The 14400-nt window shown below is 42.2% G+C and overlaps 1 protein-coding gene and 1 long non-coding RNA gene across 5 annotated transcripts in view; one reads left to right on the plus strand and one right to left on the minus strand.

Moving 5' to 3' along the window:
- The window catches only part of LOC110351878 (uncharacterized), a 28585-nt gene extending 18301 nt beyond the window's left edge, over positions 1-10284 (minus strand). For 2 of the 3 annotated variants that reach the window (XR_005263799.2, XR_011806987.1), the window contains exons 1-3: positions 7784-10284; positions 5995-6200; positions 1930-2094 (exon numbers count right to left, since the gene is read on the minus strand). This is a non-coding gene — a long non-coding RNA (uncharacterized lncRNA). The remainder of the gene's footprint in view (positions 1-1929; positions 2095-5994; positions 6201-7783) is intronic. The other variant, XR_011806986.1, reaches the window with a different exon arrangement.
- The window catches only part of AGR3 (anterior gradient 3, protein disulphide isomerase family member), a 42349-nt gene continuing 32230 nt past the window's right edge, over positions 4282-14400 (plus strand). For both annotated transcript variants that reach the window (XM_038175418.2, XM_038175419.2), the window contains exon 1: positions 4282-4625. The gene's annotated coding sequence lies outside the window, so the exon portion shown is untranslated. The remainder of the gene's footprint in view (positions 4626-14400) is intronic.

Here is a 14400-nt window from a genome sequence, read left to right on the forward strand (position 1 = left end):
CATCCTCTTCCCCTCTTTGGCTGAATTTCTGTTAATAGGAATACACATGTATGCATGCACAAGGTGGATCCCTCCAGCAGCTCCCTGGCTCAGACTCTAGGTTTCCTGACCCCTGGATCCCAGTCTCCTCAGTTGCTGGCACCTGGGCAAACGAGCCCCTGAGGCTGAGGCCCTCCTGTGCCAGACACACAGACCACACACACAGACAGACCTCTCCGTCTGCCCCAGACAGATCTTCATACACACATGCACCCAGAAGGCAGTGCCCTCAGTCAGAAATGGAGTTGATCACCTTGATCCCTCCTTTTCCCTACCTTTGCTTCCTCCTCCACAAATCCCATAATAAGCTTTGTGCCGCCCCCAAATGCTCTTCCCTTATGTCCTGTAATGTGTCCCATACCCTCAGACTGAAGGGTGCTCTGGAGAGCAGCTGTCGCCAGTGCTGGGCGTCACCCCCAGCACATGGGGTTGATGGCACTGCTGGGACAGCCCCATCAGGGACTGTGTCCTTCTCTCTGACTGGGGCATTGGGTTCCCTGACAGTCATCATTCTCCTTCATGTCTGTGGAGAGGAGCTTTTTATTACAAAGCATCACTGTTGGACTGGATCTGATCGTGCAGTTTTATGGCTGAGACATGAAGAAACCCGTTAATCACACCTAGGAACTGCGGGCATATGGAGGAGGGGCCCTGGCATGACCATGGCGAGCCCCTGAAGTCAGTCTTTACGCAGCAGCTGGAATACTGCAAGCAAAAGGAACTGCCAGTTCAAACTGAATCTTGAAAGGGGCTCTGTCATTGTGAACACGATGAGAAATCAAAAACATCACAAGAGACCTGAGGCAAAAATCTCCAATGCCATGTTCACAGGCCTTTCTGGGAAAAGGAGTCCCACAAATTAGAGCAAAAGCAGACAGCGAGATTATATGTGCTGTTTGTTAGAAACACAAGAGGCTCCGCAGTTTATATCTCTTTGCTTGAGTGTTGCATTACCATTCAAGTGTGCAAAACCTGAACAAACACAAAGGCATCAGACTTGCTAGACCAGGGCAATTACTCGTGCAATAAAGAGCAACATTGCAGCAGAAGGTTACCGAACCACCTTTTTCACTGAAAGCAGAAGGGACTTGCATTAGTTTTGATAGAGATCTGTAGGTCAGTGTAGTAAAGACCTGCTGATCTGGATTAAAACATTGGGCACCACAGAAATATTACTGCTGTGTATAAACCGGAATAGCTCAACCACAGCAGCCATTGCAGCCAGTTCCCAGAAGATCCCTCTGTTGCCCTAGGCCACCGGGATGGTAATAACTCTCAGCTCCTCTGCACCAAACACCACATGAATCAGATATTACATGCCTCCAGCCTCCCACTCCATCCCCTTAAAGTGGAAGCAAAAGCAGCAAAGGTTTTTGGTTGCTTTCTCCCAGACTATTTGCAAATGCAGAGGAAGGTACTGGCTGCTGGGACTCTACAGTTAATCCACTTCTCCTTGCTGTGGTGCCCATAGAGGGGTGTCCCCAGCCAGCTATGGTGAGCCACTCTAGTCTGAGTAATGAAAGCCTTGTAAGTGTTTGAAACTCCTCTGCCTGGCAATGTTATCTGTTACCTGTCAAACACTGTATTTTCTGAGAGAAGGGAAGGTGGAAGGAGGAGTACTCACTGAAGGTGCTGACACCACTTGCTTGGAACCACTTGTATGTCTCAGCCTTTGTAACACTTTGTTATAGGCTGCAGACAATGACAGAATTAAACCTGTTGGGTTCTGCAGTGCATCTCTTGCCCCCATCCCCACCCTCTGTCCTGGATCCCCTGTTGTCCAGGCAGCATGTGATAGCCCCCGCCCCTGCATTTGCTCCCCAGGGAAAAGCAGGCACAGCTGCATGCCCACGTCTTGATGAAGAGCTGGGAGACAGCCAAGGCACATACCTGGGAGGAGCTGAGTCACAGCATGAGAGACTCCTTGGCTCCAAGGTGTTGCTGAGCAACACGTTACATGTTGTGACCTTAGCCACCTTTCAAATGGCCCTTGGCCCTTTTGCATTATAAAGGTAGCATGCTGCAGTTGGTTTTGCCATCCATCCACCTACAAATCTGTCAGAGAAAGCAACAGGGAAAAGCATACAGTCATTTTGGGCAGTGAGACATAAGGAAAAATAATATGCCTCTTCTATCCTCTATTTTTAAATCAAGTTTACCTTTCAGGGAGAAGCTGCCCCCTAAAAGATGATGGAGGAAAAAGGAAAAAGAAAGAAAGAATAAAACCATATTTTTCTTTCCTCCCCCAAACATATAGTTTCAATAAAATTCTTAGTGGGAACATTTCACTGTCATTAGTGCTAGAAAAAAAGAAATCTCATCTGTTTTCACTGTAGCTTCATGTTCTGTCATTCTGTTACTCTTCATGTAAATTATTGTAAAATACTGCTGCTGTTGTGCATTCACCTCTCTGCTCTGGGAGGCATCACCTTGGGGCCACCAGAGCAGCTCTTCTGTTCTGAGTGCTTTACTCTCTAGCTTGTAAAAGGATTTTTCATTATTGCAAGGTACACTTCTATTATACCTAAAGCATTTCTACCCCAAGGTAATGTCAGACTGGCATCACCAAGAAATGCAGCCACGGCACAGCAATGGTTTTGTTAAATGCTGAATAAAAGATGTGTGCCAGAGTTTTGCCCAGTGAAGGACAAAGAACTGCACTATTCTGTAACCACTGTATAATGCAGTCAGAAGAACCTTCTCCTTGTTGTACCCCCTAGCTCTGCCCTTAGCTGTGTCTTTGTGTGCCCTTTGTTAACCACGAAGTGTAAAAAGGCTGTGCTGATTTAGGCTCAGTATGACATTTTTCAATACTCAAATATTCCAGGAGCATTTCCTAAGAGCATCTCAAAGTATTTTCAAGAGGTGACTCACAGCACACCTTTCTGGGTTCTCCTTCAGTTTGAATCATAGAAAGCGGATCCCACATTGCATTCCCTCTTTGAGAAATCTGTGAAAAATGTAATGCTTACCCAAGAAACTTTTCGCATGAAATTTTGCACGCTCACATCCTTCTTGTTGAGCAGGGAAACTGAAGTGGTCACTAGGCCACTACCCTCACAGGTCCCTCAGTTCCAAAAGAAAGTGAACAAGTCTCTGGAAGTAATTTTTCCAATTTGCTGTTTTTCTGTTTGTTTGTTTCTCAAAAATGAATGTCCTCCACCTTTATATGAGGCCTTTTTTTTTTTTTTTTTTAAATCAGCACAGAAGGCTACTTGTGTCAACCTTCAACTTCACTCCTACAGTCCCAGTCCCATAGGCTTACAACAACAATAAAAAAGAGCCACGTGATCTAGACAGGCATGGATGCCCTGAGCCACTGACCAGAGGTAAGATCTTCTGGATTTGTGAAGTGGAAAAAAAAACAGGAAAATACAAGTGTGTGAAAGCCCTGGGGAGAACCACCACTCTGCTGCTGACATGCAGAAGAACACTACATCTGCCTTGAGAAGTCTCTGGCCCCAGCAGTGATGTTAAACTTCAACTGCCAGAAGCAAAGAGAAATTAAATGCAAGTTTTTCCTTTTGCAAAGCCATTAATAAGCTCTGTCATTCGACATGAGAATAAATCATAGGCAATTTAAAATTCTGCACTGCAAATAGGTAAGAGAACTTCAGAAGCCTCAATAAGTGGCTCTCATCCCTCTCTCCCAGTTCTTGGATTCTCTTACAGAAAGACTACTACTGTATTTGCCCTATCTTTGGTATTCTTGCTAAATATTTCCTGCTAGCTACCCTAGCTGATAGAATACTGAGTTAAACAGATCAGAGATGTGACTTACTGTGGCTGTTCTTGGTCTGCCTTCTTACCCATTTAATATCACTTCCTCAAAGGAGAAGGATGAACTCTTCCCAGTGCTTGCACTTGGCATATTGTTTGCACTCACATTTTTGGAGAACAGGACATGGAAAATTAGAGCAAAGCCCTGTGAAATCAAGCTGACAGATCCTGCAAAATCCGAGACATCCTTCAGAAAGCACAGTAGTATTTCCTGAACCTCAGAACCTCATTCCAATTGTATCAAAAAGTTTTTAATGTTAATTCTATTACTTTTCTTTTTCACAGTTTTCTGTGACTGTATCCATGAACTCCATTTGGTAAGAATTTCATCTACAAGTGTATTGCTGATTGCTGAGCAGGCAAAACACAAGGTTAAGATATATACCTTACAGGGAGAGATTTCCTCACCAAAAAAAAAAAAAAAAAAAAAAAAAAAGTAGAGACTGGTTTGCATCCATTCATGTAGAATGATATGTCCCTGCAGAACATCACACCGACTGCAATCATACAATCATACCTCACCTGCAACCTGGGGGAAAACACAAAAACCATCCCTGCAACATCCAGATGGTGCAGCAAGAGGCTGGAGGGAAGAGAAACACTAAAGTTCCCTAACTGCGCAGAAGCAGCCAGAGACACTCTCCAAGAGCTACACAAAAGAGGCTTTGTCTCAGCTGATGAGAGATCCCTTTGAAGCTTGGGAATCCTGACTGGCAGCATTTCATATCTGGCCATCATAGGGTTGGAGCAATGAAGAATGGAAAAGAAGGAAAAGATGGGAAAGGAAAAAGCAGGAAGGAGAGAAGGTAGGATCAGCTCAGAACAGATCTGGCTGAGAGCCCATGATGTCAACATATATTTTGCATTACCACACCCATGCCATTTTTTGTTTTAAGGCTTTCTTATCAAAATGGAAATTTCCAGTCTACTTTTGCCTTTTTGGTCAGAAGGTGGGAGACATCTCATAACTGCAAAGACATATTACAACCCACTGTTAAAAACAGAAGTCCTCAATGTAAAGATACATTGTAAGACATAATAAGCCTATACTGAGAGCAGGCACTTTCATTTTAAAGAATGCATGCATTGCTAGTTTATCTATCAGATTACAGGCATTTTTTTAAATGACCTAATTCTGACTACCTGGAAATAAGCTGATATTGTTTGATTATTAATATTTCCAGATTTAGAAAATTATATAATTCACTTCCTGCTTGTATACTGTAATGTGGTTACAAAATATTTTTACTCTTCTGTGTTTTGCTTTCTCCATTCACAAACTGCGCAGCTTCCTTGTTGAAAGCTGTAACAATATTGTAGCTGATTCTTGTACAGCAGCGTTTACTCTTTAAGATGTAAAACATTCTAAAGTTACACAAATCTTTTCCCTTAAGATGTTTTTCTTCACCACTGTCAACTTCGCATATCCCTATTATATAAAACTCAAAAACTTCATTCACCTCTCTGATCAACTGTTCTTTTGTCTTTTCATTATTATATTTTATTTAATTAAATGTCTTTAACTGTGACTGAAATGGTAGAAAATACAAAGTAAATTAAGCTTTCACTTTCAAGTCTTTGAATACAAAAGAATCAAAAATTTATTTCATTTATGATATTCTATTGTTGACTGTTATTTTCACCTCCTCTATTTAAAATGTATAACTCTGATCCTATGAGCAAAGAATCCTAATATTAGATATTTCAGAGAATGCAAGTGCTAACCATAAAACTTTTTCATTGGAAATAAAATGGCACTAGAGATTACTCTCCACATTTAATAATAGGACTGGCTATGTTTCACTGAAGCCAAGCAAGAATGGTAGAGAAAGGATTAGACCTCAAGCATTTGTGATTCTCTCACAAGTTTTGAAACTAAATCTTGCTTTTCTTGAAAATATCAAAATTTCTCCTTCTTCCAAGTGTATTTCCCAGTGCTTTCAACAATTGCACTTTTCTCATAAATTGATAGGCTTTCAAGAGTTTCTTCATCATTTAACTATAATGGGATCTCTTATGAAATGTTCATCATAGGGACCACCAGCCATGATGCCTGATCTGTATGCAGTTCAAAGATGATGTCCAGTGACCAGCCACAGCACTTTACCAGGGCACTGTCATGCTCACACACCTCCACAGTGCATCTGTATGGGACTCAGCTGCCTTCCACCTCACCCGTGTCCTCCTAGGAGGCTTCTAGGGGGCCAATGCCCATTCCCCTGGTTAGGAAGAGACTCTTTTGGAGTTGCCTTTCCCTTCCATTCCCAAACAGATGATAATCCTCTGGCCACTGAAGAAATGGTTGTGAGGGGAAGTACACGAAGGAAGGTTGTCTAATCCTTGATTAGTGCTTTCAACTTTGCTCTATTGTGTGAACACCTCTGGGGAAAAATAAAAAATAAAAAATAAAAGAAAAAAAATACTTCAGCATTATCTTCTTCTTTCTGTGGCCCAAGACAGGAAAGTAAAGAAAATCCCCTGATGATTAATTTAAAGGGCAAGGAGGGCAAGGAGTTAGGGATTTTTATTTTGCACGTCTGAGTGGATATCAATGGATGTTGACATTTTTCCTTAAGGTTTACTATCTGTCCTCAAAGGGTAGGAGTAGCTGGGAGAAAGTCTCTATTGTGGATGGGACATAGGAGACAGAATTACCAACCCCTTTAGTCTCAAAAAAATAAAATGTATAAAATATTTAAACTCTCTGAATATAATTTAATTGGGACTTGCCTACAACTCTCATGCTCACTGATTTCACTTAATCTATGCTGGCAGAGTACATCAGGCTGGCAGAAGTGCTGCTGCATTACAGTGCCCTGACTCCGTTAAAACACCGAGCTGCAGCTAAACTGGAGCAACCTTATGTTTATCAAATCCTCAGCTGGCCCTGATGACTCAGGATGGAAGCTATCCCTAGAAGAGGGGAAGTGTAAGGAGGCTGCCCTCCACTGCACACCTGGAAGGGTGCATTTATGAAAAAAGAAGACCCTGCAGGTCCCCGTGCCAGGGAATAGACTGTCACCCTTCTGTGTTCCCCTCCCCAGTACGTTATCGCCCTGGGAACAGCTTCTCTTAGCTCTCGAGGCAGCAGTCAAAGAGCTCAGAGTGGAGCCACTCTGTGATTACACTTCACATGTGCTTGTGTGAATGCTTTATTATGGTCTTTAAAACAAAAGCAAACATGCTTTATTTTTTCTATATCTTCATGACAGTTCCCCGTGTCATATGAGTGAGACATAGGAGACTAAACGACTGAAGTAATGACCCCCTTAGCCTCAAAATATATATGTATATAAGTATGTATACATGTAAAATAGTAAAGCCTATGAATATAATTTCCTTGGGAATTGTCTACAGCTCTTGTGCTCGCTAGTTTCACTTAATTTACCAATCTTGAGCACATAGTCTAAGTTCCAGGTGATTGTCACCCCACCTCATGTACTACTCTGCACTTATATGAAGCCCTTTTACTCACAACCCCCTGCTGCCACTGATAGCCCCCATTTTGGGATGCTTGGAGCTCAGTCTGAGACAAACCAGTGAAAAGACAAAAGTCAGCAGTCATTGAAAGGAGACTTGTCAGGGTTCAAGCACACCCACTACCTCTGCCACAATTCACTTGACAGGGAGCAGAGTGCCATGACCGAAATCTAGCTCATCAGCACCAAGTCAAATATTTGCCATCTCTCCAGGTAGGTCCCATTTCACGTCTGAGCTGGCGCCAGCTGGGCTCCTCGCTGTTAGCTGACAAGACATCATAAAAGCTCAGAAGCAACAGTTGCTTCATGCGCAAACAGGTACTTATTAACATCTCCTTATTGGGTCTGACACAGTGTAATATCTCCTGTATTCTTTCTGAATTAAGTACACACAGGTGCTGAGAGCTTCAGCTATAATGGTCATTACTGCTGATAGCCAGGAACATCAGGGCACTTACCACCAGCTCCTGTCCTGGGAAGCTCACCTGGGTGTATAAGGTATACATCCTTCTGCTTCCTCTGGGACTTTGCTCTTCCTTCTCCTGAGCTCTTCGAGGCTGTGCCATCATTGCACAAAATTGCTTTCCATTCTTTACCTCTTTGAAAGGAGTATTTTCTTTCTTGCATGAGGTCTCGTAGCTCCCTTGCCAGGCTCTGTTACTCTGAGTAGTCAGACAGGAATTGCACTATGACAGTTACAGCTGCCAGCTTTCTGCTGAAATTTTGGGAGGCAAAGATCTATTCATTTCAGTCAAATAGCCCAGCATTTTTCTCTTGGACTTACAACATTCATAAAACAGATATTTCTTCTTCTTTCCTATCCTGTATCAAAAAACAACCTAGCTTTTATATTGCCATTTGTAGCTATAGTTCTGATGGCACATTGAATAGAGGAATTACTAATACTGTTTCAAGATAGGAAGTTCAGTAGAAAAAAATCAAGTGACATACCCCAGATCGCTGAGCAGGCATGACACGTATAGTAGTAAAGCTCAGGTCTACTGTGCAGAGGAGCCTTCCTGTACAGCATAGCAGAGTTGCAACAGGGTCCCAGTGCTGAAGAGCTCCTTCAGGGTCTTCTACAGAATAAATAAATACTATTTCCCACTAACACTCCAGGCATTTCCTGCTATTAAGCTGTTCGTTGGTTAACATAGCAATGCCAAAAGATCAGCTTTAAAATATTTGGCACCCAGAGTTGCAATTAGTCTCAAAAAAAGATGTTGCCCAGATTGTTAGAGGTGAATAATACTTGCATGTTGCACTCTCTTGGCACCAACTGCTTGCCCAAGTGCCTGGATATAAGTTATGTCCCTAGCAGATGTCAACCAAGTTAAAAAAAATTGTTCATACTGTAAGTTCACATTATTTCCAGCATGTTGAATAGTATCTGTGATAAAGAGCTTTGCATCTGACTGAAAGAAGCAGCTTTTCTTCTCTGAAATGACTTTCCCAGCCCTCCCTCTTTTTTCTTTCAGGCACCTAATTGTCTTGGGAAAAAATGACCTGTTTATCAAGTTAAACAAAACAACTGCTCTCCAGAACAGACCAATAAAACAGGATTTATATGAAGAGCTACACTTTTATTGGCTATTGGCTTAAGCTCTTTGTCCTAATTTAGGACAGTATCATTTTTATTAGTTTTTTTCCCCCTGTTGAAAAGACTATTAACTATATTGTCATAAATAAGGAACTACATTGTTTAATACGACTGTTAAAAAGGAGGTTTATAGCTCACATGGTTACAAGGGTTCTTTTAGGTCTCATAGTAATTAATAGAAATAGATGTATAGCAATAGTTCACAACATGCTTTTGTTTGACCTTTTTGTCCTACATTTTTGACCACTTTGGGACTGCTTTATGCAATCGCTCCAAAAGCTAACATTCATTGCCCTCTGCTGGCTACATCTTTTACTCAGTGTAACTTGCTATGCACAAACTTGAATTTTAACTGGGAAAGTTACAGGGCACCCTAGACAGGCTGCTAGAGGTAGGAGCTCTCTCAGAGACTACCAGCAGCAAAGCTGTGGTCGAGCTTTGCTGTCTACAGCATCCATGTTAATGAGTTAATGCGTAGTCTCACTCTTGCTAAGGGCAGAAATCACCTTGTGAACAATCAGAGTGAATATTCCTAAAATATTCCTATGGTGCAGTCCAGCTTCTCACCAAGGAATTTCCATAAAGCCAGGGAATGTGAGAGTCAGCTATTTGGTTTGCAGGGAGAGGTGAGGGGACAGAGCTGCAGTAAGCACTGAAGCAAAGCTCAACTCTGTCTGCCTTAGAAGGGAAGGCATTCGTTGTGGAGTAAGTGCACTGGAGGTCTAGGAACCTTTGCATTGTTTTTGCCTTTGCTATGCCTATTTCTTGAGTAATTACATTGTGTTTTTCAAGAGAAGCTTATTCACTAAACACTGAAAAAACTCTCACTTCATTCTCCATGTGCTTGGCAGGTGCTGATCACACATGCTGTAGGAAGCTGGCTTTGAAAAAGTGATGAAAATTCTCTTTCTCACAGAGATAATGTAGCTCATGACTCTCTGACTCTTTATTTTTTCAGCCATATCCTCTTCCTTGAAAACAGTTTTGATATGTTTTTGCCAAATATAAGATGGCATATGTAGTAAAGCACCATGGAGACATTTTCATTCACCAACAAGGAGTATATTATACAAGTTGAAGCCTACATGTGCTTTATGTAGGAAAAAATATTTTAAATGAGGAGATGTGGTGGTTTTACTCAGCTGGGCAGTTTTAACTCATAGGAAAGGGGGAGAAAATATGATGGAAAAGACTCAAGGGTTGAGATAAGGACAAGGAGAGCACTCAACAATTACCATCATGGGCAAAACAGACTCAGCATTGGGAGGTTAATATAACTTATTGCCTATCAATAACAAGCTAGAGCAGTAAGAAAATAAAAACAAACTAAAAATACCGTCTTTCTCATACACCCTTTTCTACTTCCTCCCCCTAAGTGGCGCAGGGGAACGGGGAATGTGGGCTGCAGTCAGTCCCCTCCGCCACTCCTTTACGGTCACTCTCGGCCCCTGCTCCACATAGGGTCCCTCCCACAGGATGCCATCCTTCCCAAAGTGATCCTGCAGGGGCTGCCCACAGGCAGCATCTCCTCAAGAACTGCTCTCACATGGCTCCATACCACAGGGTCCATCCCCCAGGAGCAAGATGCTCCAGAAAGGGTCCCCCACGGGCTGCAGTTCCCCCCAGTCCTCCTGTTCCTGCATAGGCTTCTCTCCAAGGGCTGCAGCTCTGGCCCCAGGGCCTGCTCCTATGGGGGCTTTCCATGGGCTGCAGCCTTCTCCAGGCCACATCCACCTGCTCCACGGGAGCTACTCCATGGGCTGCAGGGTGGAGATCTACTCCATGTGGGACCCATGGGCTGCAGGGGGACAGCTTGCTCCACCAGGGACCTCTCCACAGGCCACAGGGGAACTGCTGCTGTGTGTCTGGAGTACCTCCTGTCCTCCTGCACTCACGGTGGTGTCTGCAGGGCTGGTTCTCATTCCTTTTCTTTTCCCTTTCTTAAGTCTGCTTTCACAGAGTTGCAAAAAACACTGCTTATTGGCTCAACTCTGGCAGTGGTGGGTCCCCTTTGGAGCCAGCTGAAACTGGCCCTTATCTAACATGGGGCAGCTTTTGGACTCTTCCTCACAGAGGCCACTCCCGCAGCCCCCCACTACCAAAACCATGCCACATAAACCCTATAGAGAATAACAGAACACTTTGGGCATCTTGAGTTCAGCAACCAGATAAAAATAAATTCACAGAGTAATGGACATAGCAAACTGGAGCTGAGCTGTTTTTAATAAAGCAACAATAGCCTTTAAAAAACTTTGGGATGATATAAGGAGGAGGAAGAAAAGAAATGTTACATGAATCATGGTCTTGTAATGGAGAAGTGGCTATTTCTCTTTTGTGCTGTCTGAGTTCTTCAAAATTAGCAGTATGATGCCCCTGTGGTTTTCTTTCAAAGGGTTTAAGATACACAGGACTGCAGTGATTTTCCCACAGTTCATCAGTGGACTTTACCAATGCTGCCTATAATTTTCAAACTAGTTCCTGGAAACTCTCAAGACTCTGCCAGGTCTGCTAGGTAGGCAAGGGATTTCATATAACATCTCTGAGTTCCTTGTGCAAAAGAAATTACAGAAAGTCCCCTTTGTGTAGCTGTCATTGAGCCATTCAATATTTAACACAGCATTTCCTTTAAATGAAAGACAAAGGGTGAGGTTGTTATTCTATTAAATTCACCTTTTAATAACAGCTGTATACAGCTCCCTAGTTCCTACCACTGGAAACTATTCATCCTCATTGGGTCTTAGACCATTTTCAATTTATTAGCAGATAATATGTTGTAAGAAGAAAGCTAGGATTTTCACTGGAGCAAAAGATGAGGTCCAGTCCTCTGACTGACAGCTTACAGAGAAGATGCTCAGCCTGAAAAGACCCCCTTAGCTTCCACAAATGCCACATGTTCTTACAGAATTATGGAATTGTAGGGGTTGGAAGGGACCTTAAGAGATCATCGGGTCCAACCCCCCTGCCAAAGCAGGTACCCTGAGCAGGTGAAGTCAATGTGCTTAGTCAATGTGCTGCACAATTATGGCCCAGAAGTTTCAACATTACTTAATTTATGTACTTCCCTCTTCTACAGTTTGGTTCCACACATTTTGAAGGAGAAAACAGCTGTTCTAAAACCTGTGAGCATGTAAAAATGTGAGGTATTCTTTCCTGTAGCTCAACAGACTCTTTATGATGACTCCCAAGTTTATCTGTCTGAGAGTGAGTCAGAAATGAACAATACAGTGTGGAAAGGGGAAGTATCCTCAAATGGAGGTAATGCTGACAGTGGATACAGCCAAATTCTTCACTACCACAACAGTTTCCCACCTGGGACTCATGCTGGCCATCTTGCCATGACTGTGTATCTGCTTTATTCAGCACCAAAAGAGAACACTTCCTCCCACACACCTCCTGGGCTTGAAAACAAACATACAGTGTGACCTAATGCTTCACACACAGTGCAGATTAACCTTCAAAAACGATATCATTAAAATGATGTGCTCCTGCGGGTTATTGTGAAAAGCTTGCGTTAGACAGCTAAGTAGCTGTCCGGTTATCTAACATTTTGTCTTTATGCAGCCAGGATCCTGGATAATGATTGGAGCTAAGTGCCAAAAGAAAGTAAAATGCATTTGGGATTTAAAAAAAAATAAAAATCAAAACTACTTGAAGAGTTGAAAGTAAAGCATTTACACTCCCAGGAGACAAGACAGAGACACAATAAATCCTTTCCTCTCATTAGAACCAAACATTAGAGTATCTTTCCTGTTCAAGAAAAACCACAGAAATAGGAAATGTCATTTATGAATAATTATCCCTCTTTCTGGGTTCCTGCTCACTTTACCAAGCCATCTGTAAAAAAGGCCCCACCTCCATCAGAGCAAAGGCAAAAGAAAATTTATTTTTGACAAGATGACAAACTATCAGGAGGGGTCCTCAGCAAGATCTTAGAAAATTGATTAAAAAGAAGACAGGCTGCTTTTTAAAATGTTATGAAATCAGATTTTCTAATGGTATCCCATGGCTTTTTTTATTCTCCATTAGTCTGCAATGGAAAATGTTCAAAGGATCTTGCCGTGAAAATGCTTCCTATAGAATAATGAAAATCTCTACTTCCATCTTGAAAGCAACATGAACACTGGCCTGCTATACATTAAAACAACAGACAACAAATGAAGTTACCATGCAAGTTCTGGGAAAGGGAAATGTAAACTCATACTCGTCTCTCCCTTGTTCCTTTTGATGTCATACATTCATTCATCAAAGAAATACAGAAACAAAATTGAGCAGAGGATAATGAGTCTGAGGAAAAGTTTCAGAAAGTTCTGGCTTCCCTTTTAACAAACATCAAATCAACAACACATCGTTAGTTCATAAGAGACCCCATCCAAAATCAGTGAAATCAGCGGGAAAGCTCCCAGTTGGCTTCAGCAGGCTCAGAATCAACAAAAGCACAATTACAGATGTTTAATTTATTTCAGTGAAATTACATTTTTAAATGAGAAATAGCTTTTTAACAACAGTGAAATTCTCATGGGGCCATTTGTTTTCATTTATCTACTTTTCTTTCCTTGGTGAAGCAAGCTGGAAATAAATAAATAAAATGTTTTTCATGTCGCTCATCCCCCAAACTCTAAAACTTCATTTCTTTTGCACTGGAAAAAGGATATGTGAAGCAGCATAAGAGGGAGAAAGGTTCAAAAAGGCATCACAGTGGTCATGCAAGGGAATTGGCACACCTGGAACACTATGTCTGCTAGAAGGACAGCATGAATTACCCCTGGAATGGGCAGCTTGGTTAGGTCTCTTACTTTCTTTGTTGCCCTAGCAAATAACTTCTTTCTCCTTTGTTTTTTTTTATGTTGCATACAAACTGATTAAAGAAATGCAGATATGATACTGTATGGAATCTGAGAAAAACGAAGGACCGGAGGAAGGCATTATTGAATTATTAAAATTTTTGTGGATTTTTTTAATTATTATTATCATTCACTATGTAAATCTATTTTAACTGGCAATAAATTAAATTAATCGTCCCCAATTCAAGACTGTTTTGTCTATCACAGAATCACAGAATTTCTAGGTTGGAAGAGACCTCAAGATCATTGAGTCCAACCTCTAACCTAACACTAACAGTCCCCACTAAACCATATCCCTAAGCTCTACATCTAAACGTCTTTTAAAGACTTCCAGGGATGGTGACTCCACCACCTCCCTGGGCAGCCTGTTCCAATGTCTAACAACCCTTTCAGTAAAGAAGTTCTTCCTAACATCTAACCTAAAACTCCCCTGGCGCAACTTTAGCCCATTCCCCCTTGTCCTGTCACCAGGAATGTGGGAGAACAGGCCAACCCCCACCTCACTACAGCCTCCTTTGAGGTATCTGTAAAGAGCAATAAGGTCGCCCCTGAGCCTCCTTTTCTCCAGGCTGAACAAGCCCAGCTCCCTCAGCCACTCCTCGTAGGACTTGTTCTCCAGGCCCCTCACCAGCTTCGTCGCCCTTCTCTGGACCCGCTCAAG

The sequence above is a fragment of the Anas platyrhynchos genome, chromosome 2 (assembly GCF_047663525.1).
Source record: "Anas platyrhynchos isolate ZD024472 breed Pekin duck chromosome 2, IASCAAS_PekinDuck_T2T, whole genome shotgun sequence".
NCBI lineage: Eukaryota > Metazoa > Chordata > Aves > Anseriformes > Anatidae > Anas > Anas platyrhynchos.